This window comes from Suricata suricatta, chromosome 11, assembly GCF_006229205.1.
Source record: "Suricata suricatta isolate VVHF042 chromosome 11, meerkat_22Aug2017_6uvM2_HiC, whole genome shotgun sequence".
Lineage (NCBI taxonomy): Eukaryota > Metazoa > Chordata > Mammalia > Carnivora > Herpestidae > Suricata > Suricata suricatta.
This window is the reverse complement of record NC_043710.1, coordinates 53,761,640-53,774,905: the sequence shown is the minus strand read 5'-3', so window position 1 is coordinate 53,774,905 and position 13,266 is coordinate 53,761,640. Positions and strand designations below refer to the sequence as shown.

The 13,266-nt window shown below is 39.4% G+C and overlaps 1 protein-coding gene and 1 non-coding gene across 3 annotated transcripts in view; one reads left to right on the top strand and one right to left on the bottom strand.

The window, feature by feature from the left end:
- RNF121 (ring finger protein 121) overlaps window positions 1-13,266 on the bottom strand; it is a 75,604-nt gene that overhangs the window by 47,944 nt on the left and 14,394 nt on the right. The window lies entirely within an intron of this gene.
- On the top strand, window positions 10,007-10,111 carry LOC115272848. The gene has a single exon (XR_003900500.1). It is a non-coding gene; the product is annotated as a U6 spliceosomal RNA (small nuclear RNA).

Here is a 13,266-nt window from a genome sequence, read left to right as displayed (position 1 = left end):
ACATAAGGTGCTCATATATTCATCATTATCTTCAAGGAATTACAAGAAGCTATCAAGTGTCACAATCTGTATGAAACCTTCCTCAATACTCTATTTCCCACTGATGTCTCCCCTCTCTAACCACTTACTTTGTGTCATGTCTATGACTGACAGTATATTGCATGTCTATGCAAGGGAATGAGGATAGGAGAGTAAATATAACTCTTAACATGCTCACAGCCTAGTTAGGAATTCACACATATATACAGAAAATTCCTTTATTATATGCTGAGGACTAGCTAGGGAAGAATAAAGAAATGGCTTCTGATCCAATTTGGGATGTTAGAAATTGGCAAGACTTCCCAGAGCAGATATGAAGTATCATTCAGATGAAAAAATAAGAGAAATAAATGTTCCAGGCAAAGGGACTAACATAAACAACAAAGGAATAAAGTTGCATCGCATACAAATAAGTGAGTATGGCTAGAGCAAAAAGTATGAATCAGGATTAGTGGGAGATGAAGCTAGATAAAATATTTTGTCATATAATGCCATCTGACTCTAAATGGCTTCCTGGTATCATGTAAAACATTAGGCTAGGGTTAACTAAGCTTTAGTCCCTGCTCTGCTCTTAACTAGTAGTATGACCTCCCAACTTCAAAGTTCTGGTTCAATTTGCTAGTTTTGTCCTTTTAGAACAGGGTTTCTCAACCCTGGCATTAGGGATATTTGAGACTCGTTAATTCTTTGGTGGGGTGGGGAGTTCTCTGTACACTGTACAACGTTTTAGCAGCATCCCTGGCCTCCACTCTCTAAATGCCAATAGCATCTCCACAAAAACAACAGTGTCTACAGACATTGTAAAATGTCCCCTGTAGAAAGAAAACTGCCTCTAGTTGAAAACCACTGCTCAAGAATAACACTGAACTCTTTGAGTTCAGGACTCAAGTCTTCTACCTCCTTGCAGCCACACAAAAGCAAAGTGTCAGTACATAAGTCAAAAACATTACATTCATACATTCTTATACTGATCTGAGCTGAAAATGTTTCTTGATGTAGAGAGGAGAGAGAAGGTCTCAAACGTATCAATCAACAAATTCTCCGTTAGTACCTATGATGTTCAAGCCCCAATTTTCCACTGTTCCTATGATAAGTTCAGAAAAGTACTTTACAAGGAATGTTTGAAGTAAAATGGACAGAACTCTTCTACTGATTCAAACCAGCACATATTTACCAGGCATCCTTTATGTGTGTGTACTGTACACCCCCATCACTATTTAGGGAGGGCTTTCTAATTTCTACATGTCCCAGCTAAGTTAAAAAAATAAAACCACAACACAACAAGTTCTCAAGGCTTCACCCAGCCAATCAGGGTAACAAAGCCAACCACCTCCTCCTTTTTCCTAATTCACACAATGCCTCACAGAATATATTCAGGTGTCCTGACTCAGGCCTTCATCTCCCCAGAATAAAAGAGGTCCGAGTATACCAGAAGGACAAGTGGATATGAGAAATGGAAATGCCCATCTGGGCAGTACCTGAGCAGAAAATTCTTCCACATTTCTAAAGAAACAATCCAATACAGGTATCATACTACCTATCAAAACTCTTTTTCATTTTTCCAACTTGGACCTACATCTTGCCAAACCAGTCTGTCTGTTCACTGTCCTAAAACACGTGGGTCTCATTCCTGTCTGTAGCCTTTGCATATCCTGCCTTCTGTTTGCCATGTTTCCCTTTCTTCTTTCCCATACAAGTCCAACTTGTTCTTTGAAAACTCTTCTCTGGAGAAGCCTTCCCTGATCCTCTAGCTTAGTGAATTTGGCCCTCTCCTTTTCTCAAGCATGGATTTTTCTCCTTCTTACTCAACGTGTGGCACAAAGGCTAGTGTCAACATTATCTAGGTGTTTGTCAAAAATGCGGAATCTTAGGCATCACTCCGGACCCACTGAATCAGAATGCTTAAAAAAAAAAAAAAAAGTTTATTTATTATGAGCATGAGTGTGTGAGCATAGGGAGAGGCAGAGAGAGTAGAGAGAGAGAATCTGAAGCAGGCTCTGTGTTGTCAGTGCAGAGCCTGACACAGGGTTCGATTCCACAAACTGCGAGATCATGACCTGAGCTGAAATGAAGAGTTGGATGCCTAATTGCCTGAGCCACCTAGGCACCCCCAGAATCCTCCTTTTAATAAGATCTCCAGATGATTTGTATGCACATTAAATTTTAGAAGCACTGTTCCATACCACTCATTCATAGTCTTATGTTATCTTAGACACGATTGCCAAGTGATCTAACTGCTTCTTAAGGCCAGGACCAGGACTAAGGTGGGGGTAAGCAAAGGATCTAGGGCTGAAAATTGAAGGAGGGTCTCATTGTCAAGTACTGATCCTCCACTTGCATGACCTTGAATGTGAATGCCTCCTTAAAGTTTGCACCCTAAGTGCCTTGTTTGCTTCACCCTATTCCTAGCCTGCTTATGTATATCTTCCTCCCATCCCATAAAAGCCAAAAAGAATACACTGCTTTGTGTCTTCCAAGGAGAATAGAACAGGGCTGAGCATGTATTAAGCATTCAATGAGTACCAGTGGAATTGAACAGAATTCTCTCCAATATGATAAGTATGCTGACTAACCAGCACCCCACCTGGAGACGTTTAAATGGGAGTGTAAACAAACACGTGAAAAATACTTAATAAGCATCTGGGAAAGAAGTATCCATTTGACACCAGGAAGCACCCAAAAAATGTTTAAAAAACTACATGTCCAAACAAAACTAGACAAGACAAAATAACAAAACTACATGTTCAGAGAAGCAAGACAAGTCCATTGAAGGAAAAACTAAGGAAGATCCAAAGAACTCGGCCAGGCATAGGGGTTCTCCATGAGATAGAGGTCAAACATGCTACTGCCTATACAGTCTACTCTGTCTCTCCATCTGTAAAACAGAGAATAAGACTTCTGATTTCACTGTGAGGGGCTGTGAGGTTAAGAACATTCCAGGTGACCATGCAATTTCATTGCCTTTCTACCTGGGAGAGTAGAAGTACTTTATAAAGTAACAGGAGAAGCTGCAGAACCAAATGCTGGTGAAGCACAGAACAGTAATGCTTTCAGAGCCTCAGAGAGGCAAACACGAAGACTGAGACTCAGCTTGGGCTTAGAGGATCATTTAGCACTTCAATGAGTACTATGAACGCTCAGAGTAAAGACAGGATTTGGCTTTAACATCTGCCTCCTGAAACAAGTGATTATTTACATTATATCCAAACTGGTCTTCAAGTGCAAGTGGAAAGACAAGGAAAGCTCTAAACTACAACTATAATTAACCTGTACCATCTGGAAATATAGCTTTATTTGCTCCCTCATTAATGACTTTTATTCATCTTGGTCCAGGCAGTAAGTCAGTCTGATTGTGCCCTGTCCAGAGCTCAGGTTAGCTAATAAGGGAGGCTCTCTAGGAATGGTTACTGATTTATGGGCTCACATCCAACTCCCAAGATCCACATACTGGATGTTTTCTTGCCAGTCAATCACTCCCCTCCTAGAAGCTCACAAGGCCCCTAGTCATGACAATCTACCTAAGTCCAAATTTTGAAAGAAGTTAAACCAAAAATGTCAGGCAGAGGGCAAGAAAAAATTTCATAAAAATGGAAAATGCTCAGGTGTAAAAGACTCAGGGTCCCACCCATGTAATCCCACAAATAGATCTCCTGTCCCATCCCGTCTAATATCAGATCCTCTCTGGTCTCTGAGTCTTTACACAGGCTGGTGACTTTGTTCATTAAGGCCCTTTGTTCCACTAAACCACATTCTGCCTTGGTACTAAATGCTGGCCAAATCATCCCGGCTCCAGGAAGGCTCTTTAGACTGAGCCCATTCAGTGAAGAAACAAACATCCTCTACTGCCTTGCTAAGCATGGGCCACAGCCCAGCAGCATCGGCACCCTGAGAGCCTATTAAGAAACAGAATCTCAGACTCCATCCCAGACCTCCTGAATCAGGATCTACTCAGTAAGATAGCCAGGTAATTCACATGCCCATTAAAGTCTGAGAAGCACTGCTACTGCTGCTACTGCATCGCAGCACTCACCTCCACAATGTGTCCAAAGTCATACACCTCTATGCACCTACTTTAAAGTATTTTTTTTAATGTTTTATTTATTTTTGATACAGAGAGAGATAGAGCATGAGAGGGGAAGGGGCAGAAAGAGAAGGAGACACAGAACTGGAAGCAGGCTCCAGGCTCTGAGCTAGCTGTCAGCACAGAGCCTGACGCGGGGCTCGAACCCATGAACGTGAGATCTGACCTGAGCTGAAGTCGGAGGCTTAACTGACTGAGCCACCCAGGCGCCCCTATGCACCTACTTTAATAACAGCTTTTCCGAGATCTAATCCAGATTCCGTAATATTGACCCATTTAAAGTGTACTATTCAGTGCTTTTTAGTATATTCAGAGTTGTGCTGCCATCACTACTATGTAAGTTTAAAACATTTTACCACTGCAAAAAGACACCACATACCGGTTAGCAGTCCCTCTCCATCCTCCCCCAGCCCAAGAAGAAACTCATTTACTCTGTCTCTATCTACAGATTGCCTATTCTAGACATTTCATAAAAATGGAATCATACAATACGTGGTCTTTTGAGATTGGTTTCTTTCACTTAGCATGTTTTCGATGTTCATTAGGTTGTAGCATGTATTGTAGTTCATTCCTTTTTATTGCTAAATAACACTGCACTGTATGGATATGCCACACTGTATCTATCCACTCATCAGTTAATGGACATTTGGGTTGTTTATACTCTTTGGCTATTAAAAATAATGCTGTTATGAACATTCATCTACAACCTTTGTGTAGACATGTCTTCTTTTCTCTTGAGGATATTATACCTAGGAGTGAAATTGTTAGGTCATATGGTAACCCTATGCTTAACCTTTTGAGGAACTGCCAAACTCTTTTCCACAGCAGCTGCACCATTTTACATTCCTACCAGCACTGTAGGAAAGTTCCAATTTCTCCACATCCTCAAAAATACTTGTTATTCTCTTTTTCATAAATGCATCCAAGTGGGTAGGAAATGGTTTCACTATGTGATTTCAATTTTGCATTTCCCTAATGGATAATGATGCTGAGCATCTTTTCATATGTTTATTGGCCATTTATATATCTTAACTTTGGAGAAAAGTTTATTCAGATCTTTGTCCATTTTTTAAAAACAGACTTTTTTGGAGGAGTTTTGGGCTCACAGCAAAACTGAATGGAAAATACCGAGACTGCCCGTATATCCCTTCCACCCAAATACATATAGCCTCCTCCATTATCAACATCCCCCACCAGAGTAGTTCATTTGTTCCAACTGATTAATCTACACTGACCCATCAGTTCACCCAAAGTTCAGTCTACCTTAACAAATACATAACCTATAAGGAAATGTACACGACATTCAAGTATCATACAGAGTAATTTCATGTCCTAAATATTCTGTGTTCTGCTTATTTATCATTCCATCCCCTCAGACCCTAGCAATCAATGTATATTTTTACTGTCTCTATGGTTTTGCCTTTTCTAGAATGTCATATAGTTAAAATCGTACATAGCCTTTTTTACATTGGCTTCTTTCACTTCATAATATGCATTTAAGACTCTTCTGTTTTTTCATGGTTTGATTGCTCATTTCTTCTTAGTGAATAATATTCCATTGTCTGGATATACCACAGTTTATCCACTAACCTACTGAAGGACATCTTGGTTACTTCCAACATTCAGCAACTACAAATAAAGCTGCTATAAACATCTTTGTGGAGGTCTCTGTGCGGACATAATAGTGTGCTTAATTTTGTTCTTCTCCTTTAATACTGTATTAGCTATTCTGGGTGTTTTGCCTCTCCATATAAAGTTTAGAATCAGTTTGTCAGTATCCACACGGTAACTTGCTGGGATTCTGACAAGCACTGCACTAAATCTATAAATCAAGTTGGTAAGAACTGACATCTTCACAACATTGAATCTTCTTACACCTAAACTTGGAATATCACTCTATTTAATTAGTTCTTTAATATTTTGATCAGCACTGCATAGTTTTCCTCATATAGATCCTATAAACATTTTGCTAGATTTATACTAGTATTTATGCTAGGATGTCATTTTCATGGAGCTAAAGTAAATGGTACTGTGTTTTAAATTTCAAATTCTACTTGTTCATTGCTGATATATAGGAAAGCACTTGGCTTTTTTATATTAACCTTGCTGGATTTATATTATTCTGAAAACTTGCTATAATCAAATAATAGTTCCAGGAGGTTTTTTGTTGACATTTTTGGATTTTCTATATAGACAATTATGTTGTCTGTAAACAAAGATGATTTTATTTCTTCCCTCCAAATCTGTATATACTTTACTCCCTTTTCTTGTTTTATTGCACTAGCTAGACCTTCCACACAGTATGATGTTGAAAAGCATGGTGAGAGGGGACACCATTTACCTTGTTCTTAACCTTACTGGGAAAGTTTCAAGTTTCTCACCATCAAGTACAATGTTAGCTATACATTTTTTGTAGATATTCTTTATCAAGTTGATGGAAGTTCCTCTCTATTTTTAGTTTTCTGAGAATTTTAATCTTAAATGGGTATGGGATTTTGTCAAAAGCTTTTTCTGTATCTATTCATATATCTATGTAACTTTTCTTATTTAACCTATTGATGTGATGGATTACATTAATTGATTTTCAAATGTTGAACCAACTTGCACACCTGGGATAAATCCCTCTTGGTCATGGTGTATGATTTTTTTTTAATGTTTTATTTTTTTTTTTTGAGAGAGAGAGTGCGAGCAGGGGAGGGACAGAGAGAGAGGGAGAGACAGAATCCGTAGACAGTCTCCAGGTTCTGAGCTAGCTATAAGCACAGAGGCTGACACGGGGATCAAACCCACGAACCATATGATCATGACCTGAGCCGAAGCCAGACGCTCAACCAACTGAGCCACCCAGGCACCCCTGTATGATTCTTTTTATACACTGTTAGATTTAATTTATTATTTTATTGATTTTTAAATTGATGTTCATAAGAGACACTGGTCTGTACTTTCTTGAATTGTCCCCTTTTATTTAGTACCTTGTGTCCTCTTTTTCTTGTAGTTACCCTAGCTACAGATCTACCAGCTCTATCAATCTTTTCAGAGAATTAGATTTTGATTTTGTTGATTTTCTCTACTGATTTCCTATTTTCAATTCATTGATTTCTGCCCTGTTTTTCATTATCTCTTCTCTTCTGCTTACTTTGGTTTTAACTAACTCTTTTTTCTAGTTTCCAAAGATGAATCCTTAGGTGATTGATTCTAGATCTTTCTTTCCTCTAAGCACTGCTTTTACTGCATCCCACAAATTTTGGTAAATTGAGTTTTTGTTTTTAGTTCAAATACACTTGTTTCTCTTGAGATTTCTTCTTTGATCCATGTGTTATTTAGAAGTGTGTTGTTTAATCTTCAAGTATTTGTGGATTTCTTTTTTTTTTTTAATGTTTATTTTTGAGACAGAGACAGAGCACAAGAGAGGGAAAGGGAGAGTAAGAGAGAGGGAAACACCAGATCTGAAGCAGGCTCCAGGCTGTCAGCACAGAGACTGATGTAAAGCTTGAACTCAAAAACTGTGAGATCATGACCTGAGCCAAAGTCAAATCTTAACTGACTGAGCCACACAGGCATTCCAAGAATTTGTGGATTTTCCACCTATCTTTCTCTTGATTTCTAGCTGAATTCCACTGTGCTCTGACAGCAAACAATGTGCTTCCTATTCTTTTAAATTTGTTGTGTTTTATGGCTTACTTTGTGGTCTATCTTGGTGAATGTTCCATGAAAACTTGAAAAGAATGTCCATCTATTCTGCTGTTGTTAAATGAAGCAGTCTACAGATGTCCATTATGTTACTGAATTCAACTATGTACTTACAGACTTTCTGCTGGCTGAATCTGTCCATTTCTGACAGAGGAATGCTAAGCTCTCCAACTATAATTTGGATCTGTCTACTTCCAGTTGCAGTTCTGTCAGCTTTCACTTCACATGTTTTGACACCCTGCAGTTAGGTATATACACATTGAGGACTGTTATGACTCTTGGAGGAGACTTTTATCACTACATAATGCCCCTCTTGATCCCCAATAACTTTCCTTGCTTCTGCTCTGTCTAAAATTAATATAGCTAGTCTTACCTTCTTTTGATTAGTATTAGTATGCTATACCTTTCCCCATTCATTTAATTTTATATGTATCCTTTTACTTAAAAGGGAACTTCTTATAGACAATATATAGCAAATCTTGTTTTTTATCATCCACTATGACAATCTTTCAATTGGTGAATTTTTTAAAGTTTATTTATTTGAGAGAGAGAGTGCGCACATGCCAGCAGGGAAGGGGTAGAGAGAGAGAGAGGGAGAGAGAATCCCAAGCAGGCTCCATGCATCAGCACAGAGCCCGACTCAGGGCTCAAACCCATGAACCATGAGATCATGACCTGAGCTAAAATCAAGAATCAGATGCATAACCAACTGAGCCACCCAGGCACCCCGCAATTATAAGTATATGTGGTGTGTGTATGTATTCATATACACATATGTATTTTTTTAAGTTTACTTATTTTGAGAGAGAGACAGAGAGAGAATATATGAATGAATATGGGAAGAGCAGAAAGAGAAGGCTCCACACTGTCAGCATAGAGCCTGATGCAAAGCTTGAACTCATGAACTGTGAGATCATGACCTGAGCTGAAACCATGGGTTGGATGCTCAACCAACAAAGCCATCTAGGTGCCCCTGAATTATTTATATTTTTATTGTTGGGTTGTATTTTCTGGATACAAAGTCCCTTATCTGATATATGACTTATCCAAATATTTTCTTCCATTCTCTAGGCTTTTTGCTTTCTTGATGGCATCCTTTGCAACACAAAAGTTTCTCATTTTGGTAAATCCAACTTATTTATTTCTTCTTTAACTGCTTATGCTTTTCGTGTCATATCTAAGAAGCTATCCTGATTTGGTCATGATTCATAACTATGTTTTCTTCTAAAAGTTTTGAGTTAATTTTTCTATATGGTAATGATGTAGGGGTCAACTTCATTCTTTTGCATGTGGCTGTTTAAGCACCATTTGTTGAACAGACAATTCATTCCCAATGTGCACCTAATTCTTCACAGTGGCTCTTAATTCTGTAAGATGGTGCAACACCCTTGTTTTCCACATTATTTTCTTGAGTGCCCCCACAACTCTATCAACTTTGCTGACAGAACTTCAGAGAAGTCCAAAAGATAGCTGAAGAACTGTATATAATGCCATAAATAAATAAGTAAATAAACAAGCAAACAAATAAATAAAACCTCAAAGCTATCTGTGAGATCTGATATTTATTCATTTACTCAATTGTCACTTAAGGTACTCCTGTTCTAAATACGCAGGTCTGGGGCTAGGCATGGGGATGCACAGATGAACCAGACTTTTTTCTTGCCTTTGAGAAGACAGATTAAAAAAATATGGAGCACCTGGGTGGCTCATTCAGTTATGAGTCTGACTTTGGCTCGGGTCATGATCTTATAGTTCATGAGTTCAAGACCTGCATTGGGCTTTGTGCTGAAAGCTCAGAGCCTGGAGCTTGCTTCGGATTCTACGTCTCCCCCACTCTCTGCCTCTTCCCCGGCTGCGCTCTGTCTCTCTCAAAAACAAACATTCAAAAAAAAATTTTAATAATTAAGCTGTCTTAAAAGTATGAATTTACTTAGCCCAGGGAGCACAACTGTTTCCACTTTACAGAAGGCACAGGTAAGATATAAAGGAGAGTAATGACTCACTGAAGATCATGGTTACAAAGAATGATGGGGAAAGGGTCACAGAGCTAATGGGAGAAATCAGAGACAGGGCTTAAGGCCTCAAATGACCCTTTGACTAGTCACAAAGTCCTCCTAGGGTCACATTATGATTTTCATCGGCCCCAGGTACTTCTGCCTTTGTGGGCTCCTTCCTCCACTAAAAAAATACCTAAAAATGCTCACTTCAGCAGCACATATACTGAAACTGGGATACAGAGAAGAGTAGCATAGCCCCTGCACAAGGATGACACAGAAAAATACATTTTATGACTACATTACTATAAAGATGTATAACCCAAGCTGGATTGTATTCCTTTTTTTTCTTATTAAAGAAAATTAATACGTTTTGTGGGTCCCTGGCCACCCTGTCTAATGGATAAGTCAGCTGTGGGTCCTGCTGTAACCCCAGAGCTATGGACCAAGTGTTCCTTCCCCAGCTGCCAAGTCACTCTGCTTCTAATACCTTCTCCTCTAGAGTCTATCTGATCAATCAGCTTGAGGTTGTAGTTCACACTAAACCACACTCACTGCCTAAATCCACAATAAAATGTAACCATACTCCACTCATATGAGCACTATAAAGTCACTGAAAAACTACCCAAAAATGTGTATTCTGTGTTTAGAAAAGGTTTAGATACATTCATGAATGATCATACCCCAAAAAAGAAAGACATGTCAATGACCTGTGAACACCAAAGTCATGAGAAGCATGTAACTGGCATCTTGAAAGTAGCCAATAAATATTTGTTTGTTCACTCATTCAGTCACAAGACAAGCATAAAACAAAGTCTATTCCCTTATAGAACTTACCTTCTGATAAGAAGACAGATAATAAACATGTAAATAAGCATATATTTATATGTATAAAATAAATTATGGTAGCATTATGAAGGAAAAGAAAGCAGGATAAGAGAAGAAAGTGAAAAAGGAGACTATTTTGTTGACTACACTGTAGATATTGGCTTCCCCCAAAATGTTTCTCTTGTTGTAAAGAATATGCTGGGTGAGACAGCCAGTTATATTTAGCCCACGTAGTAGGTCTTATTTCCTTGGGTTTTATCTCATTCCCACTTTTCACCCCAAGAAATGGCTTCAGGGCAACAACTACCTTTCTCAGTGAAGAGAAAAACATTTGTAGGTTCCACTAATCCACCACAGGTATTTAATTGCTATATGTCAATGAATAGGGAACTTAATGACTCAATTTTCCCATATGTAAAGTGAGGGGGTTGGTTTAAGTGATTTTTGAGGTCCTTTAAAGCTGAAATGCTGTAATAATTCCACCAAATCTACCTCCAAAGCTTTGGAGTCAGCTCTAATACTTTGGCTTTTCAAACTGCCACAGTTTCCTTAGTGACCATACAACTAAAAACAAAATGCCATCAGTGTGGTGAGCTGTGACTTAACAGGATGCTACCCAACCAAATCAATGAAACTTTAACAAATGATCACCAGAGGCATGCATCAGGAATATTCATCACCAGGAGACTGTTTCTTATCCTGACTTCAAGTACCTGCTAACTGCAAAGGGCCCTAAACTCTGGAACCCCATCCGCCAGGGCAAACTTGGCATTTCAGAGGTCTCAGTTGATCCTTCCAAGTTAGAGATGGATCAACCATGCAGCTAAAGCCTTCATTTTTTCACAAAAATTAGAGATGAATAAGCCCTGCCTTTGCCCTTGAGGTATTTAGTTGGGAGGGGGGGGAAGAGACAGGACACAACAGACTATTAAACATAACATAGTATGATAAGGATAACTACTGACATTTAAACAAACTGCTACTTAAGTGCAGAGAAAAGAGATATAAGCTAGCTCTGAACCTGGTATGAATACAACACACCAGGATGGCTGCCTCCTCTGTCTTGTGAGGACAGATGCTCTGGTCTGCTGGGTGATTAGGACAAGTGAAATACCAAGGTTCCCAGGCTCTCCGTTATTTATAGCTCTCTATTTTCCTCTCATTCACAATCTTCTTAAACTCTGTAGCCCTGTCAAGAATTCAAGGCCAATTGGGGCGCCTGGGTGGCTCAGTCGGTTGGGCATCTGACTGGCTCAGGTCATGATCTCACAGTTCGTGGGTTCGAGCCCCACATCGGGCTCTGTGCTGGCAGCTCAGAGCCTGGAGCCTGCTTCCAATTCTGTGTGTCCCTCTCTCTGCCCTCCCCTGCCCATGGTCTGTCTCTCTCTGTCTCTCAAAAATAAATAAATGTTAAAAAAATTTTAAAAAAAAGAATTTAAGGACAATAAATCAAAGTGGAACTAACTTACTTTTAAAACAGACCTCACAAATCAGTTGGGAATCATTCAGACACTGGATCTACCTAGCCAAACTGTACGGCCTGATATAGACAGCACCCTTTGAGCAGGAAAGTGAAATTAGATGGTTGTAACGCTGCTGTCTGCTCGCCACCCCCACCTCTCCTACCATCACCAGAAAGCATACCTTGCAGGCCATCTGAGCTGGGAAGCTTTTTTAATGAAACTTTTCAAATATATGTAAAAATAGAAGAAATAGTTTAATGACCTCTTTCTCATTCAACAATTATCAAACTTGAAGGCACCTATCGTTCTTTGGTTCTTAAATTCCTTTCCCATCAAATTCATACTTCTCAGATTAGCTTCCTCCCTCTTTCACTCTTTCCTAAATGCATTTCCGCCTCCTATATACTCTGTACCTTTCTATCCATTCTTTTAAAACCCAATCCTGGGGGTGCCTGGAAGGCTGAGTTGGTTAAGCATACGATTTGGGCTCAGGTCATGATCTCACAGTTTGTGGGTTCAAGCCCCGCGTTGGGCTCTGTGCTGACAGCTCAGAGCCCAGAGCCTGCTTCGGATTCTGTGTCCCTCTCTCACTCTGCCCCTTCCCTGCTCACGCTCTGTCTCTGTTTCTCAAAAATAAACAAACATTAAACAAACAAAAAAACCCAACCCTGATGCCACTTCTTCCAGAAACCCTTCCAGAGTAGAACTATCCTTCCTATCAACTCCTAAAAAGCCTTTACCTGCTAGTCACATCTACCCACCTATGGAATCTCCCTTGAATTTTTCATTGCCATACTTCCTAAAGTTCAGACTTTATCCTTTGCTCTTTCCTGGGATATTGTAGTGACCTCCAAAGTCATCTCCCTGACTCTAATCTTGCCAGGCCAGAATCATGACATAAGAGCAGTCACAGTGATCTCTATTAGACACACAACTGAGTACATTAGCCCCCTACTTAAACAGACTTCAATGACTTTCTATTGCCTTTGGATTAAAGCCCAAACTCCTTTGTATGACAAACAAGGTACTTCATAATCTGGTCCAACCAGCTATTTATCTCACTAATGGCTTATAGTCCAGCCACAGTGAACCACCTAGTGTTCTAACATGGTCTTCCATTTTATACCTCAGTGTTTGAGCCACTGCCATCTTCTCTCCTTAGAATTCTTTC